The sequence below is a fragment of the Pristiophorus japonicus genome, chromosome 3 (assembly GCF_044704955.1).
Source record: "Pristiophorus japonicus isolate sPriJap1 chromosome 3, sPriJap1.hap1, whole genome shotgun sequence".
Lineage (NCBI taxonomy): Eukaryota > Metazoa > Chordata > Chondrichthyes > Pristiophoridae > Pristiophorus > Pristiophorus japonicus.
The window spans coordinates 326877627-326894171 of NC_091979.1; the positions used below are offsets into that span (position 1 = coordinate 326877627).

Genomic DNA, 16545 nt, shown 5'->3' on the forward strand with positions numbered 1-16545 from the left:
TTATGCAAACGTGTTCAATTAATGATAAGATAAAATTAAATCATTCATATTCGTGGTTCAATGTCAACAGAGTGCAGTGTCTCACGATGCTGTTCCATTTGCTGATTTCTCTCTACAGTTCTGCACACACTCAAATTCTACACAGTGTATCTCACTCCCTCCCGTTTCCAGCCCTGACGCTGGAGAAACCATATCTCAAAGCTGCACATTCCGTGCATTCAGGTCAGCTGTGAGAGATTATTAAAGGATCCTGCCACGCCACCACGCTTCACAACAGAAAATTAAAGCCACAAACAAACCCATCGACTAATCGCTCTTCCCCAGCTCCAGAGTGAGTGAGGGCGGGACAAGCCCTAACTTCCGCTCCCACACTCTCCAATCAGCCGCTGCCGGTGGAAAGCGGAGAATGCAGCATCAAACAGCGGTTTACCGCCCTTCACTGGGCTGCAAAATGCCACCGTTCGAGACAACGCTCCCCGTGCTCCGAACAGCAGCCTCATAAAATGCTTCATCTCAGCTTCCTGAGTTCGAGCCCCAGCTTGCACGAACACTTCTTCACTGGAAACAGCATTAATTATCTGATTGCCACGTTTTGCATCATGAAAGTAATCCTAACCGATAATTATATAATCATAGAGGTTTACAGCATGGAAGGAGTCATTTAAGCCCATCGTATCTGCACCGGCCAACAAATGCCCAGTTTTAGGTGTGTACCCCTGCACCTTATTGCATTTCATGTGCACATCTAAGAACTGGTTAAATGTGGTGAGGGTTTCTGCCTGCACCACACTTTCAGGCAGTGAGTTTGAGACCCCCACAAACATCTGCATGCAGAATGTTCACTTCAAATCCCCTTTAAACCTTACACTAATTACTTTTAAATTATGCAGCCTGGTTGTTGACCACTCCACTATGTGAAATAGACCCTTTTAATCAACAATATCTAGGCCCCTCCTATTTTTATACACCTCAATGCTGTCGCCAATCAGCCTTCTCTGTTCCAAGGAAAACAAACCCATCCTATCCAATCTGTCCTCATAGCAAAGTTGCTCCACTCCCGGCAACATCTACGTAAATCTCCTCTGTACCCTCTCCAGCGTATTCACGTTCTTCCTTCAATGCGGTGACCAGAACTGCACGCAGTACTCCAGCTGTGGCCTAACCAGAATTTTATACAGTTCTAGCATAACCCACTTGCTGTTCTGTTCCTTGCTTCTGCCAATAAATGCAACCATTCCATATGACTTCTTAACCAACTTTTCCAACTGGCCAGCTTCCTTCAGGGATCTGTGGACAAGCAATCCCAGTTACCTTTGTTCCTCTACACTTCTCAATGTCATACCAGTTGATGTGTATTCCCTTTCCTTGTTAGCCCTCCACAAATGCGCGATCTCTCACATCTCTGGATTAAATTTAATTTGCCACTGCTCTACCCCCTTATCAGTTGATTGATATCTTCCTGGAATCTCCAGCTTTCTTCTTCATTATCAACCACACTGCCTATTTTAATAACACCTGAAAACTTCGTAATCATAACACATATATTCAAGTTTAGATCATTGATAAATACCATAAAAAGCAATGGATCTGGCACTGAAAACTGTGGAACCCCACTGGAAACATCCTTCCAGTCACAAAAACATTCATCAAACATTACCCTTTGCTTCCTGCCTCTGAGCCAAATTTGGATCCAATTTGCCACTTCGCCCTGAATCACATGGGCTTTTACTTAGAAAATGCATAATCATTAAATGTTATCCTGCCTTCATGGGAAAACATCATTAATTGACTGATGATCTTCATTTGCACAACTAAATAAATTTTAACTGAAGGAGAGTCCTTAATTGAATAACTTATCTGTGCTCTGCACTTTACCTCTGAATCCATAAACCATTTTGGACACTGTGCTTTAGAAGTCTGTTTCAAAATGTTCCTTGCTGATAACATGTACATGGGACGTTGGAAACAATGAGATAGACTGTAGTGCAAGGGACTGGTTATTGTGAAACAGCAAAGAAAATACACATTCTGGAAGAATACCATCGAAAAGAAGTGTGACCCTAACAGCCAAAAAGAAGATGAAGTGCTGAGCCCTTTTCAGCAAAAAATTATTTTCCCAAACATTTCTCTGACCGAATCTTCACAAAACAAAAATGATGCTTTTAAAGTCATTAAACCCGAATTTTCGTGCACCCGTATCTTCTGAATCAGATGCCTCTCGTTGTGCCGACTGAATCCATGTCCCTTTCAATATTCTGCTGACATGCACACTATTAAATGTGCCACTAACTTATAGAATCAAAGAATAAGGGAATGGATGCAGCCCGTCGAGCCCATGCCAACTCTCAACAAATCTCACGCCCCTGTCATTTACCCACAGCTGTGCAATTTTTTTCATTCGGATACTTATCCAACTCCGTTTTGAAAGATAAGATTGAGTCTGACTCCACCGCCCTTTGGAGCAGTGTATTCCAGATTCTAACCACTTGCTGAGGAATGGCCACTCCTGTTCCTATGTATAAAGGCAGAGAAACACGGGATCAATTCCTGCCACACTCACACCCTTGCTAAATATAGCACCGTCATTCGATTCTCGTGACACAAGCTCCAGAAGTGTAGTCCAGCTGTTGAGGTTAAAGCTCTGGTTATGTTCCCAACAATGTTACTTCCACAGCTTTTCCGTAGTGTAGTGGTTATCACGTTCGCCTCACACGTGAAAAGTCCCCATTCCGAAACCGGGCGGGAACATTATGCAAACGTGTTCAATTAATGATAAGATAAAATTAAATCATTCATATTAGTGGTTCAATGTTAACAGAGTGCAGTGTCTCACGATGATGTTCCATTTGCTGATTTCTCTCTGCAGTTCTGTTCACACTCAAATTCGACACAGTGTCTCTCACTCCCTCCCGTTTCCAGCCCTGACGCTGGAGAAACCATATCTCAAAGCTGCACATTCCGTGCATTCAGGTCAGCTGTGAGAGATTATTAAAGGATCCTGCCACGCCACCACGCTTCACAACAGAAAATTAAAGCCACAAACAAACCCATCGACTAATCGCTCTTTCCCAGCTCCAGAGTGAGTGAGGGCGGGACAAGCCCTAACTTCCGCTCCCACACTCTCCAATCAGCCGCTGCCGGCGGAAAGCGGAGAATGCAGCATCAAACAGCGCTTTACCGCTCTTCACTGGGCTGCAAAATGCCAGCGTTCGAGAGAACGCTCCACCTGCTCCGAACAACAGCCTCACAAGATGCTTGATATCAGCTTCCTGAGTTCGAGCCCCAGCTTGCACGAACACTTCTTCACTGGAAACGCCATTAATTATCTGATTGCCACTTTTTGCATCATGAAAGTAATCCTAACCGATAATTATATAATCATAGAGGTTTACAGCATGGAAGGAGTCATTTAAGCCCATCGTATCTGCACCGGCCAACAAATGCCCAGTTTTAGGTGTGTACCCCTGCACCTTATTGCATTTCATGTGCACATCTAAGAACTGGTTAAATGTGGTGAGGGTTTCTGCCTGCACCACACTTTCAGGCAGTGAGTTTGAGACCCCCACAAACATCTGCATGCAGAATGTTCACTTCAAATCCCCTTTAACCCTTACACTAATTACTTTTAAATTATGCAGCCTGGTTGTTGACCACTCCACTATGTGAAATAGACCCTTTTAATCAACAATATCTAGGCCCCTCCTATTTTTATACACCTCAATGCTGTCGCCCATCAGCCTCCTCTGTTCCAAGGAAAACAAACCCATCCTATCCAATCTGTCCTCATAGCAAAGTTGCTCCACTCCCGGCAACATCTACGTAAATCTCCTCTGTACCCTCTCCAGCGTATTCACGTTCTTCCATCAATGCGGTGAACAGAACTGCACGCAGTACTCCAGCTGTGGCCTAACCAGAATTTTATACAGTTCTAGCATAACCCACTTGCTGTACTCTTCCTTGCTTCTGCCAATAAATGCAACCATTCCATATGACTTCTTAACCAACTTTTCCAACTGGCCAGCTACCTTCAGGGATCTGTGGACAAGCAATCCCAGTTACCTTTGTTCCTCTACACTTCTCAATGTCATACCAATTGATGTGTATTCCCTTTCCTTGTTAGCCCTCCACAAATGCGCGATCTCTCACATCTCTGGTTTAAATTCAATTTGCCACTGCTCTACCCCCTTATCAGTTGATTGATATCTTCCTGGAGTCTCCAGCTTTCTTCTTCATTATCAACCACACTGCCTATTTTAATAACACCTGAAAACTTCGTAATCATAACACCTATATTCAAGTTTAGATCATTGATAAATACCATAAAAAGCAATGGATCTGGCACTGAAAACTGTGGAACCACACTGGAAACATCCTTCCAGTCACAAAAACACCCATCAAACATTACCCTTTGCTTCCTGCCTCTGAGCCAAATTTGGATCCAATTTGCCACTTCGCCCTGAATCACATGGGCTTTTACTTAGAAAATGCATAATCATTAAATGTTATCCTGCCTTCATGGGAAAACATCATTAATTGACTGATGATCTTCATTTGCACAACTAAAGAAATGTTAACTGAAGGAGAATTCTTAATTGAATAACTTATCTGTGCTCTGCACTTTACCTCTGAATCCATAAACCATTTTGGACACTGTGATTTAGAAGTCTGCTTCAAAATGTTCATTGCTGGAAACATATACATGAGACGTTGGAAACAGTGAGATAGACTGCAGTGCAAGGGACTGGTTAATGTGAAACAGCAAAGAAAATATACATTCTGGAAGAATACCATCGAAAAGAAGTGTGGCCCTAACAGCCAAAAAGAAGATGAAGTGCTGAGCCCTTTTCAGCAAAAAATTCTTTTTCAAACATTTCTCTGACCGAATCTTCACAAAAGAAAAATGATGCTTTTAAAGTCATTAAAACCGAATTTTCATGCACCGGAATCTTCTGAATCAGATGCCTCTCGTTGTGCCGACTGAATCCATGTCCCTTTCAATATTCTGCTGACATGCACACTATTAAATGTGCCACTAACTTATAGAATCAAAGAATAAGGGAATGGATGCAGCCCGTCGAGCCCATGCCAACTCTCAACAAGTCTCACTCCCCTGTCATTTACCCACAGCTGTGCAATTTTTTTCATTCGGATACTTATCCAACTCCGTTTTGAAAGATAAGATTGAGTCTGACTCCACCGCCCTTTAGAGAAGTGTATTCCAGATTCTAACCACTTGCTGAGGAATGGCCACTCCTGTTCCTATGTATAAAGGCAGAGAAACACGGGATCAATTCCTGCCACACTCACAACCTTGCTAAATACAGCACCGTTATTCGATTCTCGTGACACAAGCTCCAGAAGTGTGGTCCAGCTGTTGAGATTAAAGCTCTGGTTGTGTTCCCAACGATGTTACTGCGCCAGCGTTTCCGTAGTGTAGTGGTTATCACGTTCGCCTAACACGCGAAAGGTCCCCGGTTCGAAACCGGGTGGAAACATTATGCAAACGTGTTCAATTAATTATAAGATAAAAATAAATCATTCAGATTAGTGGTTCAATGTTAAAAGAGTGCAGTGTCTCACGATGCTATTCCATTTGCTGATTTCTCTCTACAGTTCTGTTCACACTCAAATTCTACACAGTGTCTCTCACTCCCTCCCGTTTCCAATCCTGACGCTGGAGAAACCATATCTCAAAGCTGCACATTCCGTGCATTCAGGTCAGCTGTGAGAGATTATTAAAGGATCCTGCCACGCCACCACGCTTCACAACAGAAAATTAAAGCCACAAACAAACCCATCGACTAATCGCTCTTCCTCAGCTCCAGAGTGAGTGAGGGCGGGACAAGCCCTAACTTCCGCTCCCACACTCTCCAATCAGCCGCTGCCGGCGGAAAGCGGAGAATGCAGCATCAAACAGCGGTTTACCGCCCTTCACTGGGCTGCAAAATGCCACCGTTCCAGACAACGCTCCCCGTGCTCCGAACAGCAGCCTCATAAGATGCTTCATCTCAGCTTCCTGAGTTCGAGCCCCAGCTTGCACGAACACTTCTTCACTAGAAACAGCATTAATTATCTGATTGCCACGTTTTGCATCATGAAAGTAATCCTAACCGATAATTATATAATCATAGAGGTTTACAGCATGGAAAGAGTCATTTACGCCCATCGTATCTGCACCGGCCAACAAATGCCCAGTTTTAGGTGTGTACCCCTGCACCTTATTGCATTTCATGTGCACATCTACGAACTGGTTAAATGTGGTGAGGGTTTCTGCCTGCACCACACTTTCAGGCAGTGAGTTTGAGACCCCCACAAACATCTGCATGCAGAATGTTCACTTCAAATCCCCTTTAACCCTTACACTAATTACTTTTAAATTATGCAGCCTGGTTGTTGACCACTCCACTATGTGAAATAGACCCTTTTAATCAACAATATCTAGGCCCCTCCTATTTTTATACACCTCAATGCGGTCGCCCATCAGCTTCCGCTGTTCCAAGGAAAACAAACCCATCCTATCCAATCTGTCCTCATAGCAAAGTTGCTCCACTCCCGGCAACATCTACGTAAATCTCCTCTGTACCCTCTCCAGCGTATTCACGTTCTTCCTTCAATGCGGTGACCAGAACTGCACGCAGAACTCCAGCTGTGGCCTAACCAGAATTTTATACAGTTCGAGCATAACCCACTTGCTGTTCTGTTCCTTGCTTCTGCCAATAAATGCAACCATTCCATATGAATTCTTGATCAACTTTACCAACTGGTCAGCTACCTTCAGGGATCTGATAACAAGCAATCCCAGTTACATTTGTTCCTCTACACTTCTCAATGTCATACCAGTTGATGTGTATTCCCTTTCCTTGTTAGCCCTCCACAAATGCGCGATCTCTCACATCTCTGGATTAAATTCAGTTTGCCACTGCTCTACCCCCTTATCAGTTGATTGATATCTTCCTGGAGTCTCCAGCTTTCTTCTTCATTATCAACCACACTGCCTATTTTAATAACACCTGAAAACTTCGTAATCATAACACCTATATTCAAGTTTAGATCATTGATAAATACCATAAAAAGCAATGGATCTGGCACTGAAAACTGTGGAACCACACTGGAAACATCCTTCCAGTCACAAAAACACCCATCAAACATTACCCTTTGCTTCCTGCCTCTGAGCCAAATTTGGATCCAATTTGCAACTTCGCCCTGAATCACATGGGCTTTTACTTAGAAAATGCATAATCATTAAATGTTATCCTGCCTTCATGGGAAAACATCATTAATTGACTGATGATATTCATTTGCACAACTAAAGAAATGTGATCTGAAGGAGAATCCTTAATTGAATAACTTATCTGTGCTCTGCACTTTACCTCTGAATCCATAAACCATTTTGGACACTGTGCTTTAGAAGTCTGCTTCAAAATGTTCATTGCTGGTAACATGTAGATGAGACGTTGGAAACAGTGAGATAGACTGCAGTGCAAGGGACTGGTTATTGTGGAACAGCAAAGAAAATATACATTCTGGAAGAATACCATCGAAAAGAAGTGTGGCCCTAACAGCCAAAAAGAAGATGAAGTGCTGAGCCCTTTTCAGCAAAAAATTATTTTTCAAACATTTCTCTGACCGAATCTTCACAAAAGAAAAATGATGCTTTTGAAGTCATTAAACCCGAATTTTCATGCACCGGAATCTTCTGAATCAGATGCCTCTCGTTGTGCCGACTGAATCCATGTCCCTTTCAATATTCTGCTGACATGCACACTATTAAATGTGCCACTAACTTATAGAATCAAAGAATAAGGGAATGGATGCAGCCCGTCGAGCCCATGCCAACTCTCAACAAGTCTCACTCCCCTGTCATTTACCCACAGCTGTGCAATTTTTTTCATTCGGAGACTTATCCAACTCCGTTTTGAAAGATAAGATTGAGTCTGACTCCACCGCCCTTTAGAGAAGTGTATTCCAGATTCTAACCACTTGCTGAGGAATGGCCACTCCTGATCCTATGTATAAAGGCAGAGAAACACGGGATCAATTCCTGCCACACTCACAACCTTGCTAAATATAGCACCGTAATTCGATTCTCGTGACACAAGCTCCGGAAGTGTAGTCCAGCTGTTGAGGTTAAAGCTCTGGTTATGTTCCCAACGATGTTACTGCACCAGCGTTTCCGTAGTGTAGTGGTTATCACGTTCGCCTAACACGCGAAAGGTCCCCGGTTCGAAACCGGGCTGAACATTATGCAAACGTGTTCAATTAATTATAAGATACAATTAAATCATTCAGATTAGTTGTTCAATGTTAACAGAGTGCAGTGTCTCACGATGCTGTTCCATTTGCTGATTTCTCTCTGCAGTTCTGTTCACACTCAAATTCTGCACAGTGTCTCTCACTCCCTCCCGTTTCCAGCCCTGATGCTGGAGAAACCATATCTCAAAGCTGCACATTCCGTGCATTCAGGTCAGCTGTGACAGATTATTAAAGGATCCTGCCACGCCACCACGCTTCACAACAGAAAATTAAAGCCACAAACAAACCCATCGACTAATCGCTCTTCCCCAGCTCCAGAGTGAGTGAGGGCGGGACAAGCCCTAACTTCCGCTCCCACACTCTCCAATCAGTGGCTGCCGGTGGAGAGCGGAGAATGCAACATCAAACAGCGGTTTACCACCCTTCACTGGGCTGCAAAATGCCACCGTCCGAGAAAACGCTCCCCGTACACCAAACAGCAGCCTCATAAGATGCTTCATCTCAACTTCCTGAGTTCGAGCCCCAGCTTGCAGGAACACTTCTTCACTGGAAACACCATTAATTATCTGATTGCCACGTTTTGCATCATGAAAGTAATCCTAACCGATAATTATATAATCATAGATGTTTACAGCATGGAAGGAGTCATTTAAGCCCATCGTATCTGCACCGGCCAACAAATGCCCAGTTTTAGGTGAGTACCCATTCATCTTATTGCATTTAATGTGCACATCTAAGAACTTGTTAAATGTGGTGAGGGTTTCTGCCTGCACCACACTTTCAGGCAGTGAGTTTGAGACCCCCACAAACATCTGCATGCAGAATGTTCACTTCAAATCCCCTTTAACCCTTACACTAATTACTTTTAAATTATGCAGCCTGGTTGTTGACCACTCCACTATGTGAAATAGACCCTTTTAATCAACAATATCTAGGCCCCTCCTATTTTTATACACCTCAATGCGGTCGCCCATCAGCCTCCTCTGTTCCAAGGAAAACAAACCCATCCTATCCAATCTGTCCTCATAGCAAAGTTGCTCCACTCCCGGCAACATCTACGTAAATCTCCTCTGTACCCTCTCCAGCGTATTCACGTTCTTCCATCAATGCGGTGACCAGAACTGCACGCAGTACTCCAGCTGTGGCCTAACCAGAATTTTATACAGTTCTAGCATAACCCACTTGCTTTTCTGTTCCTTGCTTCTGCCAATAAATGCAACCATTCCATATGAATTCTTCATCAACTTTTCCAACTGGCCAGCTACCTTCAGGGATCTGTGGACAAGCAATCCCAGTTACCTTTGTTTCTCTACACTTATCAATGTCATACCAGTTGATGTGTATTCCCTTTCCTTGTTAGCCCTCCACAAATGCGCGATCTCTCACATCTCTGGATTAAATTCAATTTGCCACTGCTCTACCCCCTTATCAGTTGATTGATATCTTCCTGGAGTCTCCAGCTTTCTTCTTCATTATCAACCACACTGCCTATTTTTATAACACCTGAAAACTTCGTAATCATAATACTTATATTCAAGTTTAGATCATTGATAAATACCATAAAAAGCAATGGATCTGGCACTGAAAACTGTGGAACCACACTGGAAACATCCTTCCAGTCACAAAAACACCCATCAAACATTACCCTTTGCTTCCTGCCTCTGAGCCAAATTTGGATCCAATTTGCCACTTCGCCCTCAATCACATGGGCTTTTACTTAGAAAATGCATAATCATTAAATGTTATACTGCCTTCATGGGAAAACATCATTAATTGACTGATGATCTTCATTTGCACAACTAAAGAAATGTTAACTGAAGGAGAATCCTTAATTGAATAACTTATCTGTGCTCTGCACTTTACCTCTGAATCCATAAACCATTTTGGACACTGTGCTTTAGAAATCTGCTTCAAAATGTTCATTGCTGGTAACATGTACATGAGACGTTGGAAACAGTGAGATAGACTGCAGTGCAATGGACTGGTTATTGTGAAACAGCAAAGAAAATATACATTCTGGAAGAATACCATCGAAAAGAAGTGTGGCCCTAACAGCCAAAAAGAAAATGAAGTGCTGAGCCCCTTTAAGCAAAAAATTCTTTTTCAAACATTTCTCTGACCGAATCTTCACAAAAGAAAAATGATGCTTTTAAAGTCATTAAACCCGAACTTTCGTGCACCCGAATCTTCTGAATCAGATGCCTCTCGTTGTGCCGACTGAATCCATGTCCCTTTCAATATTCTGCTGACATGCACACTATTAAATGTGCCACTAACTTATAGAATCAAAGAATAAGGGAATGGATGCAGCCCGTCGAGCCCATGCCAACTCTCAACAAATCTCACGCCCCTGTCATTTACACACAGCTGTGCAATTTTTTTCATTCGGATACTTATCCAACTCCGTTTTGAAAGATAAGATTGAGTCTGACTCCACCGCCCTTCAGAGAAGTGTATTCCAGATTCTAACCACTTGCTGAGGAATGGCCACTCCTGTTCCTATGTATAAAGGCAGAGAAACACGGGATCAATTCCTGCCACACTCACAACCTTGCCAAATGTAGCACCGTTGTTCGATTCTCGTGACACAAGCTCCAGAAGTGTAGTCCAGCTGTTGAGGTTAAAGCTCTGGTTATGTTCCCAACAATATTAATGCAACAGCGTTTCCGTAGTGTAGTGGTTATCATGTTCGCCTAACACGCGAAAGGTCCCCGGTTCGAAACCGGGCGGAAACATTATGCAAACGTGTTCAATTAATGATTAGATAAAATTAAATCATTCATATTCGTGGTTCAATATTAACAGAGTGCAGTGTCTCACGATGCTGTTCCATTTGCTGATTTCTCTCTACAGTTCTGTTCACACTCAAATTCTACACAGTGTCTCTCACTCCCTCCCGTTTCCAGCCCTGACGCTGGAGAAACCATATCTCAAAGCTGCACATTCCGTGCATTCAGGTCAGCTGTGAGAGATTATTAAAGGATGCTGCCACGCCACCACGCTTCACAGCAGAAAATTAAAGCCACAAACAAACCCATCGACTAATCGCTCTTCCCCAGCTCCAGAGTGAGTGAGGGCGGGACAAGCCCTAACTTCCGCTCCCACACTCTCCAATCAGCCGCTGCCGGCGGAAAGCGGAGAATGCAGCATCAAACAGCGGTTTACCGCCCTTCACTGGGCTGCAAAATGCCACCGTTCGAGACAACGCTCCCCGTGCTCCGAACAGCAGCCTCATAAGATGCTTCATCTCAGCTTCCTGAGTTCGAGCCCCAGCTTGCATGAACACTTCTTCACTGGAAACACCATTAATTATCTGATTGCCACGTTTTGCATTATGAAAGTAATCCTAACCGATAATTATATAATCATAGAGGTTTACAGCATGGAAGGAGTCATTTAAGCCCATCGTATCTGCACCGGCCAACAAATGCCAAGTTTTAGGTGAGCAGCCCTGCACCTTATTGCATTTCATGTGCACGTCTAAGAACTTGTTAAATGTGGTGAGGGTTTCTGCCTGCTTCAAAATGTTCATTGCTGTTAACATGTACATGGGAAGTTGGAAACAGTGAAATAGACTGTAGTGCAAGGGACTGATTATTGTGAAACAGCAAAGAAAATATACATTCTGGAAGAATACCATCCAAAAGAAGTGTGACCCGAACAGCCAAAAAGAAGATGAAGTGCTGAGTCCTTTTCAGCAAAAAATTCTTTTCCCAAACATTTCTCTGACCGAATCTTCACAAAACAAAAATGATGCTTTTAAAGTCATTAAACCCGAATTTTCGTGCAACCGAATCTTCTGAATCAGATGCCTCTCGTTGTGCCTACTGAATCCATGTCCCTTTCAATATTCTGCTGACATGCACACTATTAAATGTGCCACTAACGTATACAATCAAAGAATAACGGAATGGTTGCAGCCCGTCGAGCCCATGCCAACTCTCAACAAGTCTCACTCCCCTGTCATTTACCCACAGCTGTGCAATTTTTTGCATTCGGATACTTATCCAACTCCGTTTTAAAAGATAAGATTGAGTCTGACTCCAGCGCCCTTTAGAGCAGTGTATTCCAGATTCTAACCACTTGCTGAGGAATGGCCACTCCTGTTCCTATGTATAAAGGCAGAGAAACACGTGATCAATTCCTGCCACACTCACAACCTTGCTAAATATCGCACCGTTATTCTATTGTCGTGACACAAACTCCAGAAGTGTAGTCCAGCTGTTGAGGTTAAAGCTCTGGTTATGTTCCCAACAATGTTACTGCCGCAGCGTTTCCGTAGTGTAGTGGTTATCACGTTCGCCTCACGCGCGAAAGGTCCCCGGTTCGAAACCGGGTGGAAACATTATGCAAAAGTGTTCAATTAATGATTCGATAAAATTAAATCATTCATATTGGTGGTTCAATATTAACAGAGTGCAGTGTCTCACGATGCTGTTCCATTTGATGATTTCTCTCCACAGTTCTGTTCACACTCAAATTCTACACAGTGTCTCTCACTCCCTCCCGTTTCCAGCCCTGACGCTGGAGAAACCATATCTCAAAGCTGCACATTCCGTGCATTCAGGTCAGCTGTGAGAGATTATTAAAGGATCCTGCCACGCCACCACGCTTCACACCAGAAAATTAAAGCCACAAACAAACCCATCGACTAATCGCTCTTCCCCAGCTCCAGAGTGAGTGAGGGCGGGACAAGCCCTAACTTCCGCTCCCACACTCTCCAATCAGCCGCTGCCGGCGGAAAGCGGAGAATGCAGCATCAAACAGCGGTTTACCGCCCTTCACTGGGCTGCAAAATGCCACCGTTTGAGACAACGCTACCCGGACACCGAACAGCAGCCTCATAAGATGCTTCATCTCAGCTACCTGAGTTCGAGCCCCAGCTTGCACGAACACTTCTTCACTGGAAACACCATTAATTATCTGATTGCCACGTTTTGCATTATGAAAGTAATCCTAACCGATAATTATATAATCATAGAGGTTTACAGCATGGAAGGAGTCATTTACGCCCATCGTATCTGCACCGGCCAACACATGCCCAGTTTTAGGTGTGTACCCCTGCACCTTATTGCATTTCATGTGCACATCGAAGAACTTGTTAAATGTGGTGAGGGTTTCTGCCTGCACCACACTTTCAGGCAGTGAGTTTGAGACCCCCACAAACATCTGCATGCAGAATGTTCACTTCAAATCCCCTTTAACCCTGACACTAATTACTTTTAAATTATGCAGCCTGGTTGTTGACCACTCCACTATGTGAAATAGACCCTTTTAATCAACAATATCTAGGCCCCTCCTATTTTATACACCTCAATGCTGTCGCCCATCAGCCTCCTCTGTTCCAAGGAAAACAAACCCATCCTATCCAATCTGTCCTCATAGCATAGTTGCTCCACTCCCGGCAACATCTACGTAAATCTCCTCTGTACCCTCTCCAGCGTATTCACGTTCTTCCATCAATGCGGTGAACAGAACTGCACGCAGTACTCCAGCTGTGGCCGAACCAGAATTTTATACAGTTCTAGCATAACCCACTTGCTGTTCTGTTCCTTGCTTCTGCCAATAAATGCAACCATTCCATATGACTTCTTAACCAACTTTTCCAACTCGCCAGCTACCTTCAGGGATCTGTGGACAAGCAATCCCAGTTGCCTTTGTTCCTCTACACTTCTCAATGTCATACCAGTTGATGTGTATTCTCTTTCCTTGTTAGCCCTCCACAAATGCGCGATCTCTCACATCTCTGGATTAAATTCCATTTGCCACTGCTCTACCCCCTTATCAGTTGATTGATATCTTCCTGGAGTCTCCAGCTTTCTTCTTCATTATCAACCACACTGCCTATTTTAATAACACCTGAAAACCTCGTAATCATAACACCGATATTCAAGTTTAGATCATTGATAAATACCATAAAAAGCAATGGATCTGGCACTGAAAACTGTGGAACCCCACTAGAAACATCCTTCCAGTCACAAAAACACCCATCAAACATTACCGTTTGCTTCCTGCCTCTGAGCCAAATTTGATCCAATTTGCCACTGCGCCCTGAATCACATGGGCTTTTACTTAGAAAATGCATAATCATTAAATGTTATCCTGCCTTCATGGGAAAACATCATTAATTGACTGATGATCTTCATTTGCACAACTAAAGAAATGTTAAATGAAGGAGAGTCCTTAATTGAATAACTTATCTGTGCTCTGCACTTTACCTCTGAATCCATAAACCATTTTGGACACTGTGCTTTAGAAGTCTGCTTCAAAATGTTCCTTGCTGGTAACATGTACATGGGACGTTGGAAACAGTGAGATAGACTGTAGTGCAAGGGACTGGTTATTGTAAAACAGCAAAGAAAATATACATTCTGGAATAATAACATCGAAAAGAAGTGTGGCCCTAACAGCCAAAAAGAAGATGAAGTGCTGAGCCCTTTTCAGCAAAAAAATCTTTGCCCAAACATTTCTCTGACCGAATCTTCACAAAACAAAAATGATGCTTTTAAAGTCATTAAACCCGAATTTTCGTGCACCCGAATTTTCTGAATCAGATGCCTCTCGTTGTGCCGACTGAATTCATGTGTCTTTCAATATTCTGCTGACATGCACACTATTAAATGTGCCACTAACTTATAGAATCAAAGAATAAGGTAATGGTTGCAGCCCGTCGAGCCCATGCCAACTCTCAACAAGTCTCACTCCCCTGTCATTTTCCCACAGCTGTGCACTTTTTTTCATTCGGATACTTATCCAACTCCGTTTTGAAAGATAAGATTGAGTCTGACTCCACCGCCCTTTAGAGCAGTGTATTCCAGATTCTAAACACTTGCTGAGGAATGGCCACTCCTGTTCCTATGTATAAAGGCAGAGAAACACGGGATCAATTCCTGCCTCACTCACAACCTTGCGAAATACAGCACCGTCATTCGATTCTCGTGACACAAGCTCCAGAAGTGTAGTCCAGCTGTTGAGGTTAAAGCTCTGGTTATGTTCCCAACAACGTTACTGGCACAGCGTTTCCATAGTGTAGTGGTTATCATGTTCGCCTCACACGCGAAAGGTCACCGTTTCGAAACCGGGCGGAAACATTATGCAAACGTGTTCAATTAATGATAAGATAAAATTAAATCATTCATATTGGTGGTTCAATATTAACAGAGTGCAGTGTCTCACGATGTTGTTCCATTTGCTGATTTCTCTCTGCAGTTCTGTCCACACTCAAATTCGACACAGTGTCTCTCACTCCCTCCCGTTTCCAGCCCTGACGCTGGAGAAACCATATCTCAAAGCTGCACATTCCGTGCATTCAGGTCAGCTGTGAGAGATTATTAAAGGATCCTGCCACGCCACCACGCTTCACAACAGAAAATTAAAGCGACAAGCAAACTCATCGACTCATCGCTCTTCCCCAGCTCCAGAGTGAGTGAGGGCGGGACAAGTCCTAACTTCCGCTCCCACACTCTCCAATCAGCCGCTGCCGGCGGAAAGCGGAGAATGCAGCATCAAACAGCGGTTTACCGCACTTCACTGGGCTGCAAAATGCCACCGTTCGAGACAACGCTCCCCGTACACCAAACAGCAGCCTCAAAAGATGCTTCATTTCAGCTTCCTGAGTTCGAGCCCCAGCTTGCACGAACACTTCTTCACTGGAAACACCATTAATTATCTGATTGCCACGTTTTGCGTCATGAAAGTAATCCTAACCGATAATTATATAATCATCGAGGTTTACAGCATGGAAGCAGTCATTTAAGCCCATCGTATCTGCACCGGCCAACAAATGCTCAGTTTTAGGTGTGTACCTCTGTACCTTATTGCATTTCATGTGCACATCTAAGAACTTGTTAAATGTGGTGAGGGTTTCTGCCTGCACCACACTTTCAGGCAGTGAGTTTGAGACCCCCACAAACATCTGCATGCAGAATGTTCACTTCAAATCCCCTTTAACCCTAACACTAATTACTTTTAAATTATGCAGCCTGGTTGTTGACCACTCCAATATGTGAAATAGACACTTTTAATCAACAATATCTAGGCCCCTCCTATTTTTATACACCTCAATGCTGTCGCCCATCAGCCTCCTCTGTTCCAAGGAAAACAAACCTATCCTATCCAATCTGTCCTCATAGCAAAGTTGCTCCACTCCCGGCAACATGTACGTAAATCTCCTCTGTACCCTCTCCAGCGTATTCACGTCCTTTCTTCAATGCGGTGACTAGAACTGCACGCAGTACTCCAGCTGTGGCCTAACCAGAATTTTATACAGTTCTAGCATAACCCACTTGCTGT

At 43.5% G+C, this 16545-nt stretch overlaps 4 non-coding genes across 4 annotated transcripts; all 4 read left to right on the forward strand.

Annotated features, from left to right (window-relative positions):
* Positions 1–5422: 5422 nt before the first annotated feature.
* Positions 5423–5495, forward strand: trnav-aac (transfer RNA valine (anticodon AAC)). The gene has a single exon. It is a non-coding gene; the product is annotated as a tRNA-Val (tRNA).
* A 2677-nt stretch (positions 5496–8172) lies between these two features.
* Positions 8173–8242, forward strand: trnav-aac (transfer RNA valine (anticodon AAC)). Its single transcript has one exon. It is a non-coding gene; the product is annotated as a tRNA-Val (tRNA).
* Positions 8243–10915: 2673 nt separating this feature from the next.
* On the forward strand, positions 10916–10988 carry trnav-aac (transfer RNA valine (anticodon AAC)). Its single transcript has one exon. It is a non-coding gene; the product is annotated as a tRNA-Val (tRNA).
* Positions 10989–12525: 1537 nt separating this feature from the next.
* On the forward strand, positions 12526–12598 carry trnav-cac (transfer RNA valine (anticodon CAC)). The gene has a single exon. It is a non-coding gene; the product is annotated as a tRNA-Val (tRNA).
* The last annotated feature ends 3947 nt before the right edge of the window (positions 12599–16545 follow it).